This window comes from Pinus tabuliformis, chromosome 7 (genome assembly GCF_031772625.1).
Source record: "Pinus tabuliformis cultivar Carrire ecotype Pingquan chromosome 7, CPIR1, whole genome shotgun sequence".
Classification (NCBI taxonomy): Eukaryota; Viridiplantae; Streptophyta; class Pinopsida; order Pinales; family Pinaceae; genus Pinus; species Pinus tabuliformis.
The window spans coordinates 508021206-508029638 of NC_142293.1; the positions used below are offsets into that span (position 1 = coordinate 508021206).

Sequence of the window (8433 nt, forward strand, 5' to 3'; positions counted from 1 at the left end):
ACATGATAAATCAATATATTTATAAAACTTTGTTTATAATTAACATGATAAATCAATATATTTATAAAACTTTGTTTATAACTAATTAGCCAGCGCTAAAAACAGCCCAACTAATGCTAAACCAATAGTTTTCGATTACTATAGTCCATGCCTGAGGCAGGGACTAATAAGGAGGAGGGAATTAGAGAACGATGTTTTCATGATATCCTTTCATAACGATTCCCTATCTTTCCATGTCGTAAAGTTATGTAGGAATTTTTCATGATATCCTTTCGTAACGATTCCCTATCTTTATTTGTATTCAAAGGTTATTATTAGTCCCTGCCATCTGGCATCCGGCAGGGACTATAGTAATCGCAGGGACCCCGACTTAGCATTAGTTGACCCCTTTGCTTCTCTGTTATACGGCGGTTAGAGCGCGGATATCCTAAGTTTCTAAAGCACTCACTCTTTCGCCATCCTTCGCCATCTTATTTGGCCTCTTCCCGAGGCGGAAGAGGCCCGACCATAGCCTAAATTGCTATTTAGGCCCAGTTCAATATGCCTGACCGTGAGCGGTTTGCTGTTAATGCTAACATTAATTGGTTAATTTTTAATGTTAACTCGTATTATATCCGAACAGGCATATGCTAAGGTTGGTTGCCGTTGTGCAGGTGTCCGCCATATGCTATAACGGCTGTCGTGCAGGTGTTTATGCATGGCGGGAGGTGTCCGCCTACCCGCTCAGCAGAGTCCCCAATATCAAAGCTGAGCCTAATCAGTATTTTCTTGACCAGCCCGTTGCTCTCCGTTCTGTGGCAGCTGAGCCTAATCACTATTTTCTCGACCAGGCCGTTGCTCTCCGTTCTGTGGCAGCTCTAATGCTCTCTGCAACAGCTATGTTTCTGCAGTGAGAAGCAATGAACAAGGTGAGATTTCTAATGTGAAACTGATCATAGGATTAAATTTTGGTCATCATAACATGATTACTTGATAGAATAGCAGTGGGTTTGGAAACAATTAAGAGATTAATGAGATTACCTGGACTAGAGATATTCCTGAGGCCTTGAAGGACTCGAGGAGCTGGGCTTTCTCAGGATTAGAAGCCGTGGATTCTCTGACCAGAACAATTGTGGGATGGCCACTAGCAATACTAGCTTTCGCAATATAGTGACTTTTTTGTTGGTATTTCCTGCAGTTCAAAGCCGTCAATGACTGTTATCCTTTCTATGAATTCCCAATATATGTATTCTGTTATTAGAAGTATGATCAAATTTATGTTGTTGAAGATCACTTTTAAATATAGCTTTTTTTATAACAGTGCTTTAGAGTCTAGACACCTACGCTTAAGAGCCTTCTCGAACTTTGTTTTTCCTTTCTAAGAATTTACAATTGTCGGACACCTCTGCTAAAGAGCCTTTTTCAAAATTTGTTTTTCTCTTCCAAGAATTTACACCTGTCAGCCTTTTTCTTGAATAGCATTGATCTGGTAGCCTGTTAACTTGCTTTGCCTGGTGACCAGAGAACAAGATCAAGAGTTAGATGCGCTTAGTGCGAGTGTTGAGAGACTTGGCAGTGTTGGTCTCACAATACATGAGGAGCTCATGGGACAGGTGAATTTTCTTGGGCATATTTGTTCCTTTGGTTATTAAACTGCTAGTACTATGATCTAATGCATTCAAGTGATCGAGTTCATCAGTGTTTGCCTATCAATTCCTGTTGATTTTAGATCAACATTTCTTAAAAGATGTTAAAGAAGTGAATCATGTCGACTGATGTGTACCACAAATCTGCCTTTGCCTGCAGGAAAGAATTTTGGAGGACCTTGACCAAGACATGGACAAAACATCAAATAGACTGGATTTTGTTCAAGTTAGTTCTATGTGAACACCATCGATTTGTTTCCACTCGAGTCTTTATCTAAACACTGATTTTCGTAAAATGAATCCTCGCATTCTCAATGTATACTACGTAATATATAAAGTGGATTCTCCTCTCTTTATATTTTTTGTTTGGTTCAGAAGAATTAAAAGACATCAAAATTAATGAAACTGAGCCTATAGGAATGTACTATCTGATTTATCTGTTCAGATATATATAGAGGGACATCAGAATCGGAGGCTACTCTAGGTACTGCTCTAAATTCAACCTGAAAGCATTACTTATCAAAATTCCTAATCCAAAACATTCTTCTGTGCAGAAAAAAATCGCTTTGGTGATGAAGAAGGCCGGAGCCAAGGGACAGATAATGATGATTGTGTTATCTTTGATCAAACAGAGCTGCAATACTATTTACAGAAAGAAAAGCTGAAAACACAAACCAAACCATACCATACCTTTGCATGTAATGACTTTTCCATCCATGTTTGTGGACAAGAGCTTGCCTTCGCTATTGCAATGGTGATCCATCAGCTGAATTTTTCTAGTTCAGCAACGAGCAAGGCAAATCCTGAGATCTATGAGAACCCATGACTATGCAGATTGAAGTTCTGATCCTGTCACCTGTACAGATTCTCTGTTAACCTGAATTCAGTTCTCCACCAAACAAACAATATTGAGCTGCTTGCCCAGCAATATTGAATTGTTTCATAGCCGGGCTGATATGCTTCCATCTGTAATGGACACATGCCAAGATGTCTCAACAATTGTTGATATGCTTGCACGTGGAATGCCAATTTGTTATGTACCCACATGATCGAGCTTCATAATGATGAACAGATAGATCCTCTTGGCACATTGGCGAATTTCTGGAATTGGTTTTTCTTTTTCACCACGAAAGCTTTATAATTCAACTTTGTCTGAAAGGAAAAGAAGGCACACTGGTCGAAAGGAAAGGCACATTGGGTGGAATTCCAGTCTTTTTCTTCGGCTTTGAACGAGAAATATCGTATGTTCTTTTAGGATGCGCGTGCTTTCCTGAGAATGACGACTGCTACATCCTTGGCAAATTCCCTGAGAGCAATAATGCGTGTAGGGCGTGGGGTGAGACAATATGTTTAAAATGATGTTTCTGTACATTTGTTAGTTGCAGAGCTCTAGGGTGACAGATGTCCCTGGGCCAGTAGAGTTATCATAATTCATAGCCCACGTGCATACCACTATGGTTCTCGGCTGGAGCATCAGGGAAGGCATGTATTTATCTATGCCTATTTGCTTGCCTTTATTTACTCTCAAGTACGATCCCAACCTTGATATTTTTGAAACATTTTACCACCCTTCTCTTTACTTTGGTGCGATTGTTTCTAGCGACCCTATTTTGACCTTAGGAAGTATGCAAATGTGCATATGCATGCTCAACCGAGCTCACCCGGTTGCATGATGCTTGCTCCAGTTCAAGTAAAACATTACACATTTATTCTTTCGGTCATTCATTTACAATTTTAAACTATTTCTTTAATTTATTTTTTCAATTTAGCTTTGCACTACTTTTTACTGAGTATATCTTCTCTATCTTCTCCCCTGATTGACAGGTGTTCAATGCCCCTCACAATGGTTCTTTATTGCAGTTGATGTAGAATCAACAAGAAAAATACATCGACTCGGTACTGGTAGGTCTATTCAACATGTCCTTACTATATCTGACTTCTGAAGGCAGTTTCTGAAGGCAGTTTGATGGGCTTTTCCAGTGAATCATGCAACACTTTCTCAGGCACTCATTATTACGAATGCTCTAGTTATCAATTCATTTAATCATTAAGGTAGTTAGCTATATCTGACTTCTGAAGGCAGTTTCTGGAGGCAGTTTGATGGGCTTTTCCAGTGAATCACGCAACACTTTCTCAGGCACTCATTATTACGAATGCTCTAGTTATCAATTCATTTAATCATTAAGGTAGTTAGCTTATTCAATTGATGTTCTTGGCCTGGGATTGAGCTATAATTCCAATTCTATTTGACCATTGCCATTTCTACAGTTTACAATGGCACGCCATTTTCTCATCCTTCACACGTTCAAGTATTTCCCAATGTGTATTGTGCATTTCGTTAAGAAAATATATGTCATTTTCACCTTCTAACCGTTTTCCTTACTATACCTGCCGTAGTCAAGTATTTCCCTATGTGTATTGTGCATTTGGTTAAGAAAATATAGGTCATTTTCACCTTGTAACCATTTTCGTTGCGGTAAGTTTGGTATAACGCACGGTATGGATATGCAGCTGCTCGTGGATCTTTCACACAAGAAACTGCAGCTGATGCTACTGATGCTTAAAAGAATTATAATGTAAATTGTTGCTGGGCAACTCTTTAATAACTTTATATTCTTATAACTTTATATTCTTATAATTTTAACTTGTAAAAGTAACTTGGCAGGGGCTTGCTGCGATGCAGCTCCTCTTGTTTATGAATGAATCAAGAGTTATTATTGCTGATTAATGTATTTACAGACAGCATTCAAATACAATTCTATGTGATTTTAATTTCTATGGATTATATAATTTCTGAAAGTGTTTTTTTCCATTTTTCCTCTTGCTCAGAGTCCGGCCACTGCAATTAATTATACTATATTTGCATAGATCGATTGATTATAGTACTATCCAGCTTTGTGCATTTAGTAGGTAAATCAAATTATTTTGTTCTACTTTTTTATATTCAAATTTTATATATTAGTATTTTGTTCTTATATTTTAAATTTATTTATTTTGGAATATCTATATTTATTTAATTTTTTATAAATTAAAAATATATATATATATATTTAATTTTAAATAGTTTTTAAATAAACTAAAACTAATTTAATTAAATAACACTAGTAAGTAAAAGTGTATTATATTTTAAAAGTATGTTCTCTCAAGTAAAATTTTAAATATTAAATATTAGATATTAGAAGGGATCATAATCAAATTTATAAAGAGTATAGACTGTATCTATTTTCAAAATGTTCATTGTTTGTTTGGTAAAAGCCCATGTACAAAAATTATGTTCTTGGGAATTCATGAAGGTGAGTGATAATATGGATATAACTATTTTCAGAATTCATCTATTCAAACATAACTTGAGATCTTTGTGTGAGTATGTGTATCTATGAAAAATAAGCATTACAAATGCCAAATTTTCATTATAGCCAAATTTTCATTATCAGAAAACTAAACATTACAAATGTTTTCCAAAATTATTTGGAAACTAATATGGGAAAACTAAACATTACAAATGTTTTCCAAAATTATTTGGAAACTAATATAGGAAAGAGCATTTTCCACCAAGCACAAGCTCACCTACACATCATCTTTATATCAGTGTCCACCCTCTAGGGAAGCCATGATACCACAATGGGAAAACTAATAAGTGACTAGTAAATAGGCTAAGTGAAAGAAAGCTCTCCTTCAAACACAAGATAAAGTCAAAGATCTCCACTATGAAGATGCGTCTTTTGTCGAAGTTAAGAAAAGAAACCCTTCATCACTCCACATTCCATCTATAATTAACACACCTCTTTCTTGGCTTTCTCAACCAATCAAATAGAACTCAAGAGCTCTTTTGCAAGTGTCACATAGGTATAATTTATTTTTGTAGAAATCCCAAAACACACTAACATCATTCTAATCTACCCTTCATCGCTCCATAGTCCATCTATAATTAACACACCCCTTTCTTGGCTTTGTCAACCAATCAAATATAACTCAAGAGCTCTTTTGCAAGTGTCATATAGGTATAATTTATTTTTGTAGAAATCCCAAAACACACTAACATCATTTTAATCTAAATTTGGAGCTTTTTTCTACACTCAAATTATATTTTAATCATAAAAACTCTTCAAAAATTGGAAACATTTAGTCATGATTCAAGGATAATTTTAGGGGCGAATGTTCGCCCTTTGGTGAAATTAAGGGGTTTTAAATTTTTACTGGGCAAATATTTTGTATCATAGTACATTTTTACAAATCACCTCAAATAGCCCACCTTATTTTAAGGGAGAGGGTAAAAAAGGTAAATTTAGCCCCTGAAATTAGGACTTACAACCTTCCATTCGCCCATTTTCAAGAATAGGTTTTATTTAAGTGAATCCATTCGCCCATTTTCAAGAATAGGTTTTATTTAAGTGAATCCTATGGGCCAAATACCATATTTATAAAAGAGGTATGGTAAATTAATAAAAATATAAATAAATGAGAGGTATGGTAAATAAATAAAACATTTTTTATATTTACTCCATAAGTCACCTTATATACATGTAACGGTGTAAACAAATAAAAATATAAGTAAAGTGGAGGTATGGTAAATAAATAAAACGTCTTTTTATACTTATGGTAAATAAATAAAAATATAAATAAACTAGACGTATCGTAAATAAATAAAACCTCTTTTTATATTTAGTCCATAACCCTCGTTCTATTTATGAAGGCTCAAGAAAGAGGTTTTATTTAAGTGAATCCAATACTATATTTGTAAAAGAGGTATGATAAATTAATAAAAATATAAATAAACGAGAGGTATGTTAAACAAATAAAACATTTTTTTATATTTACTCCATAAGTCACCTTATCTTTATGAACACTCTAAAAATGGGTTCTATTTAGGTGAAACCTATGGCCAAAATACCATGGGACAAATAACGTGGACTAGATTGTTATTAATACCATGCAAAAAACCATTGTTAACCCTAATATTAGAATTAAGAAAAATAAAAATGGCACATGGTATTGACCCATGGTATTCATCAAAATGGCACATGGTATTTACCCATGGTATTCACCAACATGGCACATGGTATTGACCCATGGTATTCACCTGGAATGTAGCCTATTTAAATGGGGGAATTAAACCAGCGTGTAGCCTATGGTAAGATTCACTAGGACTTTACAAAGTTTTATTATTTAGTGAAAGACTCGCAAATATATTTTATAATTGATTAAAATATTCGCCATGCCTAGTGAGAAATTCGCCAAAAAATTATATATACATATTATATTATTGATAAAATCGCCTTCCATTTTTCCTATATACCATGGAGATTCGCCCATTTATTATATTTATAAATTTAGGGGGGGTTAAAATTTTCCCTGGTCATGAATTTCATTGCACTAACCCATGTGTTCTACTCTCTATGGGTATCTCTACACATGACTCAATGGAATTCTTATTTGAATTAATGTCTCACAATCCTTTTCAATTAATGTCCCATAATATTTTTCCTTGATGGGTCTCTTGCCCATTAAAAAAATTCCAATAATCAAAGCATTTAGTTGTTTGGTTGTGTTATATTCTTTCCACTACTAGCCCACGTAGTTAACAGGGGGGTTAGAGGGGGGGCAGAGGCTCCCCTTCATTGCGCTGATTATTTAACGGGAAGGTGGGGGGGGTCACAGGGGGTTTGAGGTGTAACCATAACCCCACTTTATGGAATCTGGGGCAGTGCCGTAGAAAATTTTGGTTTTAGATGCTATGTTAGGATGGGCGGACCCACCTATGTTTTTTTGCATGATTTTCACACATGTTTTTGGACACGATGGTTTTCGATCCATGGTATTGGATGCGATGGTTTTTGGTCCATGGTATTGGATGCTTTGGCATGTATATATATGTGTTGTAACATTGAAAGGAATATAATGAAAATTCAAGCTAGTAGTCCCGGTTTTGGGATCCAGGAGAAAATCTCTATGTATATGTGTTTTATGTGTTATGCTCTCACATTGTTTATTTGCTATGTTTTAGAATTTGTAGAAGATCTGCGAGATCGATTCTGGTGGTGAAAGAAGATGGCGAGCACTGGAAAGATAGGGATCGAGAAATTTAATGGTCAAAGTTTTGAGTTGTAGAAACTCAAGATGGAGGATCTGTTGGCGGATAAAGATTAGTCGATCGCAGTAGATGCGAGTACTAAACCAATGGGAGTGTCCGATGAAGAATGGAAGAATTTGGATCGGAAGGCAAAGAGCACAATAAGATTGTGTGTCTCAGATTCAATATTGTTGAATGTATCAGGTTAAGCTACGAAGAAGGCTTTTTTGGACAAGTTACGGACTTTGTAACAAGCTAAGTCTCTGGTGAATAAACTATTCCTGTAACAAAAGCTGTATAACTTGAGGATCAAAGATGGAGACTCGGTGACAAAGCATTTGAACGCATTTAATACTGTGGTAAGTTAGTTAGCATCTATTGATATTAAAATTTTAGATGAAGATAAGTGCATCAATTTGTTGTGTTATTTACCAAATTCATGCGATAGTTTGGTTATTGCAATAGGTAGCAACGCAATTGCCTTTCAGTTTGATGAAATAGTCTCATCCTTGCTTACGGAGGAGATGAGACGAAAAAATATGTAGAGCCAGAATGGTGATGCCTTGTCTGTATGACGATGGTCCTAGAACAGAAACAAAAATAGGTCATCGAGTGGGAGATATAAATCTAGAGGGAGATTTAAATCTCCAGGAAAACCTATAAAGGTGGTGTGCTAGAAATGCAGAAAAGAAGGGCACTACAAAAGGGATTGTAAATCTAAAGCTCCTGATAAAGGAA

The 8433-nt window shown here is 35.5% G+C and overlaps 1 pseudogene; it reads left to right on the forward strand.

Annotated features, from left to right (window-relative positions):
* The first annotated feature begins 1458 nt into the window (after positions 1-1458).
* On the forward strand, positions 1459-2290 carry LOC149248272 (syntaxin-61 pseudogene; annotated as a pseudogene).
* Positions 2291-8433: the final 6143 nt, after the last annotated feature.